Here is a 16,630-nt window from a genome sequence, read left to right on the forward strand (position 1 = left end):
AATCCGTGTGAAAATGCCCCAAGTGTGACTGGAGGTGTAGGAGGTGCCTAGGAAAAATGCATGCACCATCTCTTATCTGCAATTTCCAAATCCAAAAATCTGTGAAAACCAAGTTTTATTTTTAACCTGCTAGGTGGCAAAACCTGTCCTGGACTAGAATGAGCCTATTTATAAATCTTTAACCTACTTAGTATAAACATTCATTTGTCCTGCTGCAGAAATATTAATCCGTATCATTAGAAAGAGCTGCCTTGAGCTGGCTGCAGGTGTTACGCAATATATAGTTTGGGCCACATGTCACTTTTCCAAAAGATGAAGTATTCTAAATTCTGACACTTAACAGGCCTCGGCGATCCCTGATAAGTGATCCTGAGCCTGTGTTAATGCTTTCCTAAATGTCTGGCCTTTGAAACTATGCCTGGAAAACAAGTTTTTTTTTTTTTTTTTCTTTTCCTGGTAACTAAAACTTCTTTTAGGGATCTTTCCAGGAACAAACTCGATTTTAAGACCTGATTAAGATCAGGCACAGCAGGCGTGCTGAGAAGGGCATGCGTGAGATGCCTTTCTAAAACAGAGGGAATGATCTTGGCTAATAGCCCTTTATCTGATATGTCATTTGCAAATATCTTCTCCCATTCTGTAGGTTGTCTTTTAGTTTTGTTGACTGTTTCTTTTGCTGTGCAGAGCGTTTTATCTTGATTAAGTCCCAATAATTCATTTTTGCTTTTGTTTCCCTTGCCTTCATGGATGTATCTTGCAAGAAGTTACTGTGGCCGAGTTCAAAAAGGGTGTTGCCTGTGTTCTCCTCTAGGATTTTGATGGAATCCTGTCTCACATTTAGATCTTTCATCCATTTTGAGTTTATCTTTGTGTATGGTGCAAGAGAGTGGCCTAGTTTCATTCTTCTGCATGTGGATGTCCAATTTTCCCAGCACCATTTATTGAAGAAACTGTCCTTTTTCCAGTGGATAGTCTTTCCTGCTTTGTCAAATATTAGTTGACCATAGAGTTGAGGGCCCATTTCTGGATTCTCTATTCTGTCCCATTGGTCTACGTGTCTGTTTTTGTGACAGTTCTACACTGTCTTGACCACAGCTTTGTAGTACAACCTGAAATCCGGCATTGTGATGCCCCGGCTCTGGTTTTCTTTTTCAATCCCTGGCTCTGGTTTTCTTTTTCAATATTCCTCTGGCTATTCTTTTTTTTTTTTTTTTTCTGATTCCATACAAATCTTAAGATTGTTCCAACTCTGTGAAGAAAGTCCATGGTATTTTGATAGGGATTGCACTGAATGTATAAATTGCCCTGGGTAGCATTGACATTTTCACAATATTTGTTCTTCCAATCCACAAGCATGGAACGTTTTTCCATCTCTTTATGTCTTCCTCAATTTCTTTTTTTTCTCTTCCTCAATTTCTTTAGAAGTGTTCTGTAGTTTTTCGGGTGTAGATCCTTTACCTCTTTGGTTAGGTTTATTCCTGGGTATCTTACGGTTTTGGGTGCAATTGTAAATGGGATTGACTCCTTATTTTCTCTTTTTTCAGTCTCATTGTTAGTGTATAGATTTCTGTGCATTGATTTTGTATCCTGCCACATTGCTGAATTGCCATATGAGTTTTAGCAATCTTGGGGTGACTTATTAAAACTCAACACCTGAGAAACAAAAATCCAATTATGAAATGGGCAGAAGACATGAACAGAAATTTCTCCAAAGAAGACATACACATGGCCAACAGGCACATGAGAAAATGCTCTGCATCACTGGCCATCAGGGAAATACAAATCAAAACCATGATGAGATACCCCCTCACACCGGTGAGAATGGTGAAAATTAGCAAGACAGGAGACAACAAATGTTGGAGAGGATGTGGAGAAAGGGGAACCCTCTTACACTGTTGGTGGGAATGTGAACTGGTGCAGCCATTCTGGAAAACTGTGTGGAGGTTCCTCAAGAAGTTAAAAATAGACCTGCCCTACGACCCAACAATTGCACTACTGGGTACTTACCCCAAAGATACTGATTTAGTAAAACGCTGGGACACCTGCACCCCAATGTTCATAGCAGCAATGTCCCCAATAGCCAAACAGTGGAAGGAGCCTTGGTGTCCATCGACAGATGAATGGATAAAGAAGATGTGGTCTATATATATATGTACAATGTAATATTACTCAGCCATCAGAAGAGATGAATACCTACCATTTGCTTTGATGTGGATGGAACTAGAGGGTATTATGCTGGGTGAAGTAAGTCAATCAGAGAAGGACAAACATTATATAGTTTCACTCATACGTGGAATGTAAGAAATAGTGAAAGGGATTATAAGGGAAAGGAGGGGAACTGAGTGGAAAAAATTAGAGAGGAAGACAAACCATGAGAGACTCATAACTCCAGGAAACAAAGGGTTGTGGAAGGTGAGGAGGTTGGGGGGTTGAGGTGACTGGGTGACTGGCACTGAGGAGGCTACTTGAGGGGATGAGCACTGGGTGTTATACTATATGTTGGCAAATTGAACTTAAATAGAAAAAAATAAAATAAAACAGAGGGAATGAATAGAATTCAACATACTGAACAGTGAGACCATCCCAGCTTTCTTTTTTTGACAGTTCCTACAATCCTGGGAGCGAGGGTTAGATCCCCTTTTCCCTAGTAGTGAAATTAGAAGGGACTCTGCATAAATTTAACAGTCCAAAAGAAAAGGCCTATAGATATTGATATTTGGAGTTCTTTAAATAAAATGGGGAGATCACTCTCAACCCTCCTCTCCTAAGATCCACTGGTCCAGCAGCTCTGCCCCTGTACGTCAAGCTTCTGGTCAGCCTTTGTTGTCTTGCTTTTAAATTTTATTTTATTTATTTAGTTTATTTATTCATGAGAGACAAAGAGAGAGAGGCAGAGATATAGGCAGAGGGAGGAGCAGGCTCCATGCAGAGAGCCTGATGTGGGACTCAATCCCGGGACCCCAGGATCATGCCCTGAGCTGAAGGCAGACACTCAACCACTGAGCCACCCAGACACCCCTCACTTTTAAATTTTAAAAGACCTCTAAGTATCTCCAGATATTTGAGAAAAGTTCGAAACATAAAACACAGAAACCAAGAGACAAACGACCACCACATAAAAAGAAACTCTCAAGAAATAGAGACAGTGTGGGAAGAAAAGCAAACTTCACAAAAACTATAATTACTGGTGTCCTAGAGGCCAGACAAGATAGCACAGTAATAAAATAAAGACAACGTGCAACAAAAGGGGTATTCAAAGAATAAGAAAGAACCCTTGGAAATTAAAAGTATGATAGAAATCAATGACTCAATAGAAGATTTGGAATATAAAATTGGAAAAATCTTGGAGAAAGACTAGAAACCCAGAAAAAAAGAAAGAAATAAAAGGGCTATGCAATGAAAAATAAAAAGGATCATTCTAAGAAGTTCAACATCTGAATAGGAGGATGTACAAAAAGAAAAAGAAAATAGAGACAATGGGAAGAGTTATCAAAGAAATAATACAAGGAAAATTCTGAGCACTGAGGAACATAGGCTTCTAGGTGAAAAAACTCACTTGAGTGCCCAATGCCATGAATGAAAAAAGATACGCATCAAAGCACATCACTGTAAAAAACCCCACACAAATCAGAAGCAAAGCTTGAAGACACAAGAGAAAAAAAAAAATCCTAAACTGATTACATGGAAATCTGATTTTACAGCAGCACTGGAAGCAAGAAGGCAATGGAACCATACCTTTAAAGTTCTGAGAGGGATTTATTGCCAACTGAGAATTTATATTCAAACAAATTATTAATTAAATGTGAGGGAAGAATGATGGCATTTTCAGATAAGAGCAATCTCAATTATTCTATTCCCTGTATGTCCTTTCTGAGGAAGCTACTCTAGATATGTTCCTTCAAAATTAGAGGAGTTAATTAACGACAGAAGAAAAGAAGTCTTCTTTAAGCCCAGAGAGCAAGCAGCTTAGGTTGGAGTAGGAGGACAAAAGATTCCAGAAGGGAGAGCTTCCAAGAAAAAAAAAAAAAAAAAAGGAAAAGTTGGAAAGTTGAGGGCTGAGTTAGTGGTAGGTATATAGCATATTAAGCAAATAAACAAGAGAGACACTAATGGACTCCAGAAATGAAAACGAAGGAATATACACGAAAGGAATGAACCGTGGCACACCACAGAGCTTGGCTGTGAACCATCACTTATGTGGATGTAACATCTAGTGTTGACTTAATAAAAAAAAAAAAAATGGTTTAACTATGTTAGCAGAAGTAGAAGAGGGACGTGGGATGGTGGTAAAAGCAAGCTAAATGCTCATTTTCTGTGGTAGGAAGTAATGAATAAAAGCCATATAAGTATGCTATTTAGATACACTGAGATCATTCTAGAATTAGACCAGAGAGCTGAAAGTCCTTGCATTTGGGCGGCAGAGATCAGAGGTCTGTAGGACGGGGGCAGGGCCTGAAACCATGTCTGTGTATGGCTCGGACTGTAGGAAGGGCTTATGTGTCTCTGTGCATATCCAGATTGGCAGCTCACATAGGCACAGTCAAAACTGAGGGATTGTTTGCCTACAACAACATGTTAACAATGCAAAGAAATGAACAGGAGCTCCCTTATTTTGGGTGTTGTGCATACGGCCGAGGCAGAAGGGCTTCCTTTTTCTGATTGTCTGGAAATAAATTCTTTACACCATTTCTTTTCTTGTCCAAACCTTTGTATTCAGGGTTAAACTCATCTTTATTTTTTTATTTTATTTTATTTTTTTTTGAACTCATCTTTAATTTCAGCTTTTGTTGAGAGCACTTGGCGGAGCTCTGTCCTAACACTGGGGGAAGAAGACCTGGGGGAGGCAGGCCGGTGTAGAGAATTCCGGCTTTGTCATTTATCTGTCAGCTTTGGGCCCTGGCTGGTTACTAAAGTCCTTTTCCTTGTCTGAAAATGGAGAAAACACTCCTTGCCTCATAGGATCGTGTGAGGAATAAATGAATAATTTAGTATATTAAGTGCCTGGCACATAGTAGTTGCCCAAAACATTTAAATAAAAAAAAATATGCAAAGGAACATTGTGGTTAGCCCTTGGTCGAGCACAGGAACCCTATAATGTTGGGTCTGGGCCATACAGATGAACCGTCCAGAAGAAACAAGAGCTTGGAGGGAAGGGGAAGGCAGAAATAATCCAGGAAGTCATCCGATTTTAGCAGAAATTCTTATTGCATTTTGGGTACAGTGTCTTCTGATCTGACTGTAGAGCTCAGCAAATTTGTGGAGACCTAGATCCTGGAAAGTTTTGTATACCAGGATCGATAAGAGCTCTTAGCTAATTTAGCTTCCATATCTAAACAATCAGAAAAGTCACTCATATTCCAGATAATGTGGAATAATGGATGCAGGGTTAACGGGGCTATTTTTTACCCACGGCTCCTGTGTGCCTTATGGTGATTGCTCATTTAAGCCAGGGAGCTGGGGCCTGGGCCCTACCCCTGGGATAAGCTAACCCATTCTCTCACCAAGCCCATTAGTAATGGCCCTTGTTTGGAGGATGCTTGTATCAGCAGATGCTGGGCTCTGAAATTCTTATGTTCTTGGCTCATTTCACGAACTTCTTTGGGTTCTTTGGTTCTTTGTGGGCTCTCTAACTCCTGGCTGTGGTCTATGGTCAGTGTGCACACATTGCATATGTGAAGGTAATGCCTGTATGAGGTATGAGGGAGTTAATGAGGCCAAGGCAGCCTCTCATTTATCTGCTCTCTTCCTTAGATGATTCATCTTCTGTGGGCACCTGGGTGGCTCAGTGGTTGAGCTTCGCCTTTAGCTCAGGGCATGATGGGTCCTGGGATCGAGTCCTACATCAGGCTCCCTGAAGGAAGCCTGCTCCTCCCTCTGCCTATGTCTCTGCCTCTCTCTGTGTGTCTCTCATGGGTAAATAAATAAAATCTTTAAAAAAAAAAAAAGAATCCTCTTCTGCTGCCCCTGGGGCTGACTGAGAGCCTTAGCTGAGGAGCTGCCAGGGGCTGTAAGGTGGGAAAATAGTGCAGGCAGGAGTGAGGGCAGGAGCCGCAAATAGGCCCCAAGCATGAGGAAGGCACGGAGTTAAACTTTGGCTGATTAGCCCTCAGGAGAAAAGTAGTGAAGCCAAATCTAGATGTCAAGCCAGTGACCCTTGTGGAATTGGAGCAGAAGACACACAGATTATGGGAGGCTTCAGTTCGGTGGGTGCTATATTAAAACTGCAAGGAAGCACATGAGTCTATATAGGTGACTTAGGGGCAAGGGAATGCAAGAGGATTCTGTGGTCAGCTGAATGGATCACACTGGTAAGGTGACAGGGGGAGTAAGGATAGGCCACTTAATAGTAAAACCATATACTAGAAACATCTACTGTCTGTTATTATTGCTCTATTATTTTTTATTTCCCATGTTTCTGCAAAGTACAAGTTGTACTTGCAATCCAAGACTGTCCCATCAGGTTGCCTCATCTGGCAAAAATCCAGCCATAAACTTGAGAAGGAAGTTAAAAAAAAAAAGTCTTTTGAGTAGCCACAATGGATGACTAAAGCCTAACCACACAGCCATGCACTGGGTGTTGGTGGGAGAGCTTCTCTGCTCTCAGACCAGGCCCTGGAAGACTTTGGTGAGCTGGAGCCATCTGGGACCCCAGAGCCGGTCTACACCCAGCTCTTCAAGGGCTTCTGGAAGGGATTCAGGGGATGCTTATAGGAAGAAAAAGGAGGAAGTACCGATGATCTTTGCATTTTCTAGAATATCACTAAGCATCTGTTCTCTCTGGGGCTGCACAGTTTCCTGTCTGCTTCAGCTCTGTTTTCTTTGTGAGGCAGCTTCCTCTCCTGCAGGGCCACATGCCCCCATCACTTGATCTTGCACAAGCCATTCACCTCTTCTAGAGCCCTGGCTACCTTCCCTTTAAGCTCTGGGTCTACCACTAGCTGACTGTAGTCTTTCTTCAGAGTTGCAATTCACAGAGTATCTAATTAGCCCAGATCCCTCATTGAGGTGAATTGCTTTTTTTATTTTTATTTTTATTTTTTATTTTTTTGAGGTGAATTGCTTTTAAATGCAAGTTCCACCCTTTGTCCATCAGAGAGGGCTCAGGTGTGAGTGCGGGTTGGGTAGCAGGGAGACAGGTAGGATGACTTGCCTATTGGAGCAATTGGAGGTCTGCAAGCCATCTGCCAAAGGATTTGTTAAGCACAAATGGAACCCCACCTTTCCTCACCAGTCTGCAGATTGCTATGGCTGGAGTGCAGGGTGCAGGGGGTGGAGTGGCAGGGGGCACTTGTCAGCTGGGAAGGGGCACAAGGCTTGGCTTCCCAGGGTCTTTGCCTGGGTCACAGGGCCACAGAAATCCAGTAAGTCTGTTTAGACAGATTATGCGGTGAACTATGTCTCACTGAAGGTTTGGCCTGGAGCAAAAGAGAGGCTAGATAGAGAGAGATGGAGAGAGGGGGCCTCCCCCCCTGTTAGGGGGGCAAGTGAGTCAGTGGCTCCAGAACCCCAAACCCAGGAGCACCTTGCTTCCGGGGGAAGGCAGCTTGCTGGCAGGCTCCCAGGTGGCCACCAGTTCAGCTGCATTTGTGAGTAGCCATCTCTTTCCAGCCTGCCTCGGTCTCCCCACCGTGACTTTGGCCCCTGGTATTTTGTCACTATTAATTATAGACAGCAGCAAAGGGCCCAAATGCTTCAAGTGATTTTTTCGTTTTCCAGGTCACCAGATGCCTTTGTCCTTTGCTCTGCTCTCCCTGAATCATTGCAAGACCTTGACATTTCCACCCCCTCTTCACTTTCATCTGGTGACACTCCGTCTCAGTGTCTGCACTCTCCTGGCCTGGCTGTTGTTTCTCTTGGCATCTCAGAGTCTCTTCCTCCCAGACACCGCACTTGTGCATTACTGCTCTCGTCTTATCTATTCCTCCTAACCAGCTCCTTCTCGTGCACCACACCCCAAGCTTGACTAGGGAAGCTCATTTAATCATCAGGTCTTAGACTTGGGCTGAGCTGATTGTGAACATAAAAAGTGACAACCCAGACGGCTGGCTCTGCACGCTCATTTGCAGAGAAATGTTTCACGCGGTGAGCAAGGATGTGGGTGAGAGAGGGGCCAGGTGGAGGAGAGCAGGGGTAGAGACCCCAAGCACCTCTCTCCATTGCTGGGAGCAGTTGATAGGGCACAGAGGCTCCGGAGGTAGCATGCCAAGACTGAGACATTTGGAAATTCCTTGCTGGGTCTTAAGGAAATAACCATGGATTTTCCCAAAGATTTAGTTTGAAGGACTATTTGTCATTAACAACAACAAAAAACAACATTGGAAATGGCCAGTTACCATGGGGTAACTGTTCTGGTATGGCCACACAGGGGCAATTTATGTAGCCACTGCAGGACAACACTGGTGACCCAGCACTAAGCCATGCCTTGCTTTACTGCATCTTTGTAAAAAAAAATTTTAAAAAAAATCCAATAACCAAATAAAACCAGGAAGGGTGTGTTATCTGTAGTTATCTTGGGGGAGAAAAGAATAGGTAATTTTTTGCCCCTTCTGTGGACTTAATTATATTTTCTAAAATTTCTAGATTGAACATAAATTTCTTTGACACTTGGAAAAAACAGTTCCTTTAAAAACAAATGCTGTCCACCCAGACAGCCATAACAATATATGGGTTGGAAATTCAGTTTCCGTTAAAAATGCTCCCAAAATAAATTAGGGATTGAATTCACATTTGTAACATTACAAACAATACACCGTAGGTCAAAGGGAGACTGAGCGAGTGTGATGTGTTTGTTCACTGAAATCAGCTCTCCATAAGCCTTATTTAAACACGAAACTTGAGACCAGAACTCTCGTTTACTTTTTCTTGGATTTCTTACTCATAGCAGCAAGTAGCACAGGATTAGGTGACTGTGGTAGAGTCTGCTTTGCTTCATCTACAGCTCACCGAAATGGCAGAAGGGGTAGGTCTGGGGGAACAGATGGGCAGCTAGAGTCCTGGGAGAGGGTCGGCTCTTTCAGGTGGCGCTGTCCTTCTGGAAGGGGGCCCTGAAGTGTCAGGAGTGACCAGGGCCGGGAGTGGGAAGGAGGCAGGGTGCTAACCCGCTTGCATGTATTAACAGAGTGCTTTCTGGGGCTCTGTTGGCAACTCTGGTTTGTATGTGTGGTTGTTTTTTTTTTTTTTTTTTTTCCATCTCTGCAGGCGAGGTAGAGCCAGCTGTGCAGAGCTCTGCAGCGAGCAGCCCCGAGATAAGCAGTGAAGTCCTGGAGCCCAGCTGAGATGAACTGGCCTCCTTGAGCGTGCCCAAGCCCTGGCGCCAGGCCTCTGTCCCAGCCCTGAGGTAAGACCGCCCGAATGCCAGCTCGGGGACCAAGAGTGCAGAAAACGCCTTCTCATCCATGGAAACCTCTTCCTCTAAAGGCTCAAGGGAGAAGGAGCAGTTGTTTCTGGTACAAACCATCTGCTTCCACCTTTGGCCATTTGATGGCCAAGGAGGCTTTGATTTTTCAGAGTGCGACTTTTGGAATCTTAACAGGGAGTTGTGTTTTCTCAGCTGCTTGTGAAATTTGAACTGCAAAGGGGTTGAATTTAACCTCCACATCAGACTGCACCAGGTTCAGGTGAACACCTGCTCTGTCCTGCGGGGGAAGTTGAGTTCCTTGGAGACTCTCTCTCACACCCAAGGGAGACAGGCGGACAGAAATTATGTGGGGGGGGGGGGGGGGGGAGGAGGGAGAGGGCGGTGATTGCAAAGCATTCCACTGAGCTCCCTAAAAAAATGACTCATTACCTAGATATGTTCTGATTGTAAAGGTAATATGTGCTCCAGGATATTTGGAAAAATACTGACATGGAAGAAAATAAAACCTGCCTGAAATGCAACCCCTGTTAACAATCCTTCTGGGTGGGTTTCATTAAGGTTCCTCAGTCAGCCCCCAGTTAGCAGGTCAACGTCCTCCTGCCTGGAGGTAGAGAGGTGAGGCAGGAAAACCCCCCAACCAGGAGCCAGGAGAATTGGCTTCTAGTCTGCGGGCTTTCAGAGAGCAGATTTTGTAATCTCCAGGAATTTTGCGAGCTGCTTGTTAAAAATTGTTGACAGCCGGAAATTGGCCACGGTGGGGAAGTTTACAGCATGGGCAATTAGCCAGGGCTACAAACAGGGCCTTTGGTTTGGGAGATTCAAGTTGCCAGCTCGCTCTGCCACCGACAGGGACAGGCCGGGACCCTTGAAGCAAGTGGCTTCCCCTGCGCACCCCTCTCCCTCTGTGAGGAGCAGGGGCTCAGGCAGCATTAGCCGAGTGGCCAAAGGAGTGAGACCTCTGTTCTTATCCAGTAAGACGGTTGTGAGGCTCCCTGCCCGCGGGGTTTGGGGGGGTGGACTTGGTAGATGGGTAAACCCCAGGCTTGTCAGTGGAGACGGTCGGCTGGCCCTTCCCGCCTTGGCGCTCGCTTCTTGGGAAATCTGTGAATTACTGACACCCTTTTATAAGGGCAGAGAAAAACTCTCCTTTTCCTGACAGACATCTGGGGCATGTTTCCTTCCTGGAAAAATCGAGGAGTCGGTCAGAGAAGTGTGAAAAGGAAGCCCGGGCGCTGCTAGATGGGAGAGCCAGGACTGAAATGGGAGCTTTTGACTCTGGAACTCTCCTGGGGGGTGTGGGGGGTGGAGAGGGAAGGAGCACTTCCTGCCAAATGTGAAATTTAAACAAAAGCCTCTTTCTTCAAGGCCCTGCTGTGGGCAGATTAGAGCTAATTAAATTAGCATAATGGAATCCCAGCCTCTGCCCTTCCCCCTCCACTTTCAGAACCTTTGGGTTCCCTACCCCTCCCTCCTTTTTGTATCCTGGAGAGGGGGATGGGGAGAAGGTGGGGCATCATCAGTTCAGCACCCCCTCACTTTGTAGAAGTGTAGTTCAGAAGGTGATAAAGGTGGGAGGGAGGCCATTTGGTCCCACACCCTCATTTTAAGCCAGGTCACACCACTGGTGACAACTGTGGCTGAGGGGATAATAAGCACATGCTCCCGGGGAGGCAAAGAATGAGGCTGGTGGGATGGGGCACTGCCCAGGAAGCCTCAGGATCCTGGAGCCCTTTATGTGACTGGCCCAGGGACCTGGTGGATGGTCTCAGGGGCTGGCCCCGCCTCCACGCTCCCCCAGTAGCTGCCGCCACAGCTCCAGTGCCATGCGTACCCTGGTCCCCTGGCCTGCTTGCAGTTAAGACCCCTTCCTCATCGGGGCTTCAGTCTTCCAGGTCGGTGAAGCCAGCTGGACAGATCTAATTCTGAAGACTTTTAGGTGTGTGTATAAGGAAGGGCAGGGAAGGGTAGGGAAGACTCAGTGATGGCTCTAGGCCTGTGCTTTGTGCTCTGTTTGCAGGACCTCCTTGAACTCTGCAAAGGCCTAACGGGGTAGGTTTTTCTATTCTTAACGAGGCAGATGTGGAAGTGGGGTCTCTCACAGAGGTAAAGAGACTTGTCCAAGATTGGACAGCCCACAGGCAACAGAGCTGTAAACGGAGCCTGGCTGTGACTCCTTGGCTTCTCAGAGGTAGTGGGTGCTCTTCACAGCAAGTACCGCCTACACGGGTGGGAGTTCCCAAATGCAGTTCCAGCCAGCAGGGTCCCTTCCCTCGGGGTACCTCATTCTATCTCTGCAGCTCTGTGAACAGTGGCAGCTGTAGTGCTTGGAGCTTCACAAAAGGCCACATTGTTCCTTTCAAATACCAAGGACTCTTCACTCTACAGTAAGATAGTGTCAGAGCCGGGAGCATCCATAAGTTCTTTAGCATAGTCCCCTCACTCGCGTGACACCTGGGGGTAGTGAGTTGGGGTGCTGCTAGCCCCCGGTCTCTGAGTCATCTGGAAGCAGAAGCCTCAGCCTCTGGACTCTCGGCGTTCTTGTCAGGGGGATACCGAGATGGACCTGTTTGGTTTTCGTGATTGTTCCTCTGGCAAGAGGGATTTAATTCAGTTTCACAGATGCTGTGTACCCAGCCACATAACCTGGCATGTTCGGGCAAGAAATCCTGGCTTGATCTTGAGCATACAGGTATGCCAAGGGACAAGGGGAGGTGCGCTCCAGTATTGAGACTGTGTATGACATATATTAGCCCATAACCATACATCATCTCCAATAATTCTAATGGGGGAAACTGTCTGTGTGTCCCAAAGCTCCCAGAGCCCTGAGAAACAGAATTTTCAGTGCTTACCCTGATAACTAGGGAGCAAATCAGCGAAGGCTGGGTTGGGGTCTTTGGAAGATTCTTGCAGAGGGGTGGGGCTGAGGGGAGGAGACAGTGGCAGAGGGAGAGATTTGGGCAGGCACTGCTAAGTGGGGCAGGTGCCTCTGCCTGTGGAGCTGGGGCTGGCGGGGGTAGTGGGCTGTATGGTTTTGTAGATAATCAAGAATCCTTTTCCTCTCTGGCACCCATCAGCTTCAGAAGGAGGAAAAGCTCATTTCAGCTGAGCATTTGGAATGTGAGTCCCGGCTGAAAGAGGTCCTTGGAAAGCTGCTTGGTTGGCTTTCACATCTTCCATCTGAGGAAATGGAGGCCCAGAAAGGGGAAGGGCCTTGTCTATGACACCAGTGGACCTGGAATCTCTTCTGAATGTCTGGCCAAGGTCCTTCCCCCCACGCCAGGGAAGAATGTTCCCAGAGCCAGGTACAGCCCACTTCCTGCCTTGACCTATCTGGCCCAAAGCCTGTGATGGGCTGGGTTTAGCTGTCAGAGGAGTTTGTGGCCATGGCAACCCAGAAGGGAGAGGGTGTCGTCTCACTGATGCCACACATCCCCTGGCATCTCAGTGATGCCAGCCCATCCTTCTCCTCTGTTCACATCCTTCTTAGAGGTCTGTTGACGCCAAGGGGTATCATTCCTTCCGGCTTCTTCCTGGACGTTCACCATTGTCGTAAGACCTCACAATACAGAGGAAAGTGCCCCAGCTTTGAGAACATTTAAAGCGGGTTTGAGCCTTGCTTGATCATAGTTGCACGACTACCTGGCCTTTCCTCATATGTAAAATGGGCTAAATAACCTCTACTCCGAGTGAAGACTAATAATTATTTATATGATGCTCTTCCCACAAAATAGGTGCCTATTGAATGGTCCCCCTTATTTTTTCTTTCTTTTTTTTAAAGATTTTTATTTATTTATTCATGAGAGACACACAGAGAGGGGCGGCGGGCAGAGACACAGGCAGAGGGAAAAGCAGGCTCCATGCAGGGAGCCCAACTTGGGACTCGATCCCTGGTCCCCAGGATCAGGCCCTGGGCCGAAGGCAGCACTAAACCGCTGAGCCACCCAGGCTGCCCCAAACTAACTTTAAATTTCCTTTACAACTCAATTCACATACCTTCACCACCTAGAAGTTTCCCTGACATCCTGACCTAAGATTACTGACCTTTCAGGGCACCCGGGTGGTGTAGTTGGTTGGGCATCCAACTCACAGTTTTGGCTCAGGTGGTGATCTGGCCATGGTGAGACTGAGCCCCACATCTAGCTCCAGGTACAGAGTCTGCTTGGGATTCTCTCTTCCCTCTGCCCCTCCCTCTATACTTGCTCACACATGTGCTCTCTCTCATACTCTCTCTAAAAAATAAATAAATCTTTAAAAAAAAAAGATTACTGATCTTTCCTTGTATTTCCCTATATATATACTTGCTCAGCTGAATTGTAATGATTAGTTTACGTGCTATTATCTCTCACCACATGCAAGCCTCCGAATCGGAAAATATATTTTCAAACCTCTCCAATAAAGGACTTATTTATAGAATATATAAAAAAATACCCGCTTAATCATAAGAAGACAAACAAATCTTTTTTTTTTTTTTTTACGTGAGCCTTTAAGGAAATTCAAATAAAACCACAAGATACCACCACATACCTATTAAAATAGCTAAAATGTAAAAGACTGACTATACCAAGTGTTGGCAAGGAACTGGGGCAACCAGAACTCTCATGTAGTGCTGGGGACAATGTAAAATGATACAACAACTCTAGAAAACAATTTGGCAAGCTTCTTAAAATGCTAAACATATGCCTACCATAAGACCCAGCCATTGCACTCTTAGGTGATGATGCAGGAAAAAGAATTCATAGGTCCTCACAAAAAAATGTTCACAAATGCTTAAATCAGCTTTTTGTTTGTTTGTTTTGTTTTATTTTGTTTTCAGCTTTATTTTAATAGCTAAAAACTGGGGACAACCCAAACCTCTGTTAATAGATAAAATAAATAAATAGAGAGATAGTTTTGTTGCTGCGTGGTATTTCATGATACGGGTACACCAGTTTCGCCATTGACCTTTTGAAGGGTGTTTTGCGTGTTTCCAGTTTTTGACTCTTACAAATAAAGCTGCTATGAACAATTTTGTACAGGTTTTTGTGTAGACGTACATTTTTGTTTTTCTGGGATAAATGCCGAGCTGCGCAATTGCTGAGTTGTGTGGCAAGCATATTTTTAATTTTTTAAGAAACCACCAAACTGTTTTTTAGAGTGCCTGTACCATTTAACATTCCTACCAGAAGTGTGGGAGAGATCCACTCCCTTGCCAGCATTGGGTAGGGTCATAGTTTTATGTTAGCTCATCTGATTGGCAGGCAGTGGTGTCTCATTATGGTCTTTTTTTTTTTTTTTTTTAAGATTTTATTCATGAGAGGCAGAGACATAGGCAGAGGAAGAAGTAGGCTCCCTGTGTGGAGCCTGATGCAGGACTCGATCCCAGGACCCCGGGATCATGCATTGAGCCAAAGGCAGATGCTCAACCACTGACCCAGGCACCCCTCATTATGGCCTTAATTTGCATTTCTCTGATGGCTAGGTGTGTGGCTCTTACCCTTTCTGCTCCTTTGGGTCTGGCCATATGAATCTAGACCTCAGCCCGAACTTTTTAAATCTGAGAAGCCAGAAGACCTAATGCTCATCACCCCCTCCCACATTTCTGGAGCTGTCCTGAAGCAGCTTTTGAAGCTGTCTCACTCATTTCTGTCTCACTTCTCTGTCCTTTGACCCAGTTAGGCACTTACAGGAGATCCTTTTTCATTGTTCTGAGTGTCTCCAGGAAAGTGATATTTTTTAGAGCTGTGTATTTTTCCAGGGAGGTTTTTTTTTCTTTGAGCAAACAACCTGTGAGTGTTGATTTTTTTAATTATTATTTTTTTTTATTACTGTGCCGTGAGGTAAGTTCTCTCTCTCCACCCTGTCCCTCCCTGGTGCCAGTATGCCAACATCTGTACTTACTGGCAGCTGAGATAAAGAAGCCTCTGGAGTTAGGCCAGGATGGCTATTTTCTCAGTGTTTGGAGGCCTGAAATGCCAAGGGAATCTGTCATGGCCTCAGGCCTTCCTTGTGCTCAGCATCTTCTGTTCTTTCACTTATAGAGAGGCAGCTTTAATGTGCTGGGAAAAATCATCATGGCAGCTAACAGTTCGATAGCATTTATTATGTACCAGGTACTACGTGCTTTATATGTATTAACTCATTTGATGCCCACAACAACCCAAAGAGTTGTCAATACTGTTAATACTCCACTTGACACGTGAGGAGACTAGGGTCTGGGAGGTCTTATAGCTAGTAAGCTGTGAGTAAGTTGGGACTTGAGCCCAGATGGTCTGACACCAAGTCCATCCCCAACGTCAGTGTGCTATACTATCCCTCCGCGAGGACGGGTGCGCCTTGTGCAGTATACGCCTGGCCTCAGGCTCTCCCTTTGGCAGCAAGTGGGAGGGGGAGGGCATGGCATGGGTGTTCTCTGGGGCTCGTCAGCACTTCATGATGGCAGTGGAAAACAGAATAGATGGGAAGTGCTTTCTCAGGAGAAAGGGGAGTTCCTTGGAGGCCTGCACTGGGCATGGGCCGTTGTCCAGGCCTGACTGAGGCTCGGGCTCTGCACCTCAGTCTCGTGAATACATGATTCTGTACCATGAGCCTGCTGTGCACCCAGGACTGGCTCACGCACACTGTGGGCAGAGGCCCCGACCTTGGGAAAAGTAGCAACCTCATTGGCCCTCAGACTCACAGCCACCTGCCTGTGCAGTAATAACCTCGAGGTTGCACCAAAGGGGCACTCCCCACCCCAGAGGTGACTTGGCCTTCCTGGCCTGACAGATATGGATTCTGGTTGTAAAACCCCCATTTCTACCTATTGACAGGGCAATAACCATATCTGGTGTCTAGATTGTGGTGAGTTGAAGTGGGGACAGTGTGGTGCATTGCCCTAGGGAACATTGGTCCCCTCTTCTCCTCTCCATGGGGCCCTTCCCAGTCTTAAATATCAGCTGCATGGCAGTGCTGCCCTGAAAGAAAATGGGTTTGTGTCCCTTGTCCTGATTCACTAGGTGAAGAGTGTCCATCCACTCGTTCAGCATTCAGTTAACTTCTAAATGACCCTCTACCATGCGCTTGCTTCTGTAATAGGCCCTGGGAGCCTACGAGCCAGATCCTTGACCTCATGTAGCATATGGTCTACAGAGAGAGACAAATGTTAATTAAATAATAGCACAGCTGAGTGTGACATCATGACCTGTGGGATTGCTGTGGAGGAAGTTCACTGGTACTGTGCGAGCCGGAGGACACTTCCTCGGGGGAGTGATTCTGATCTGGGTCAGATTCTTTAGGCCTAATCCACCGGAGGAG

General features: G+C 45.7%; 1 protein-coding gene across 6 annotated transcripts in view; it reads left to right on the plus strand.

Annotated features, from left to right (window-relative positions):
• ST6GAL1 (ST6 beta-galactoside alpha-2,6-sialyltransferase 1) overlaps nt 1-16,630 on the plus strand; it is a 122,290-nt gene that overhangs the window by 20,540 nt on the left and 85,120 nt on the right. For 5 of the 6 annotated variants that reach the window (XM_077880022.1, XM_077880024.1, XM_077880020.1 and 2 more), the window contains exon 2: nt 9,199-9,337. The gene's annotated coding sequence lies outside the window, so the exon portion shown is untranslated. Of the gene's footprint in view, nt 1-8,835; nt 8,960-9,198; nt 9,338-16,630 lie in introns of those variants that run through there. The other variant, XM_077880021.1, reaches the window with a different exon arrangement.

The sequence above is a fragment of the Canis aureus genome, chromosome 31 (genome assembly GCF_053574225.1).
Source record: "Canis aureus isolate CA01 chromosome 31, VMU_Caureus_v.1.0, whole genome shotgun sequence".
In the NCBI taxonomy this organism is placed as follows: domain Eukaryota; kingdom Metazoa; phylum Chordata; class Mammalia; order Carnivora; family Canidae; genus Canis; species Canis aureus.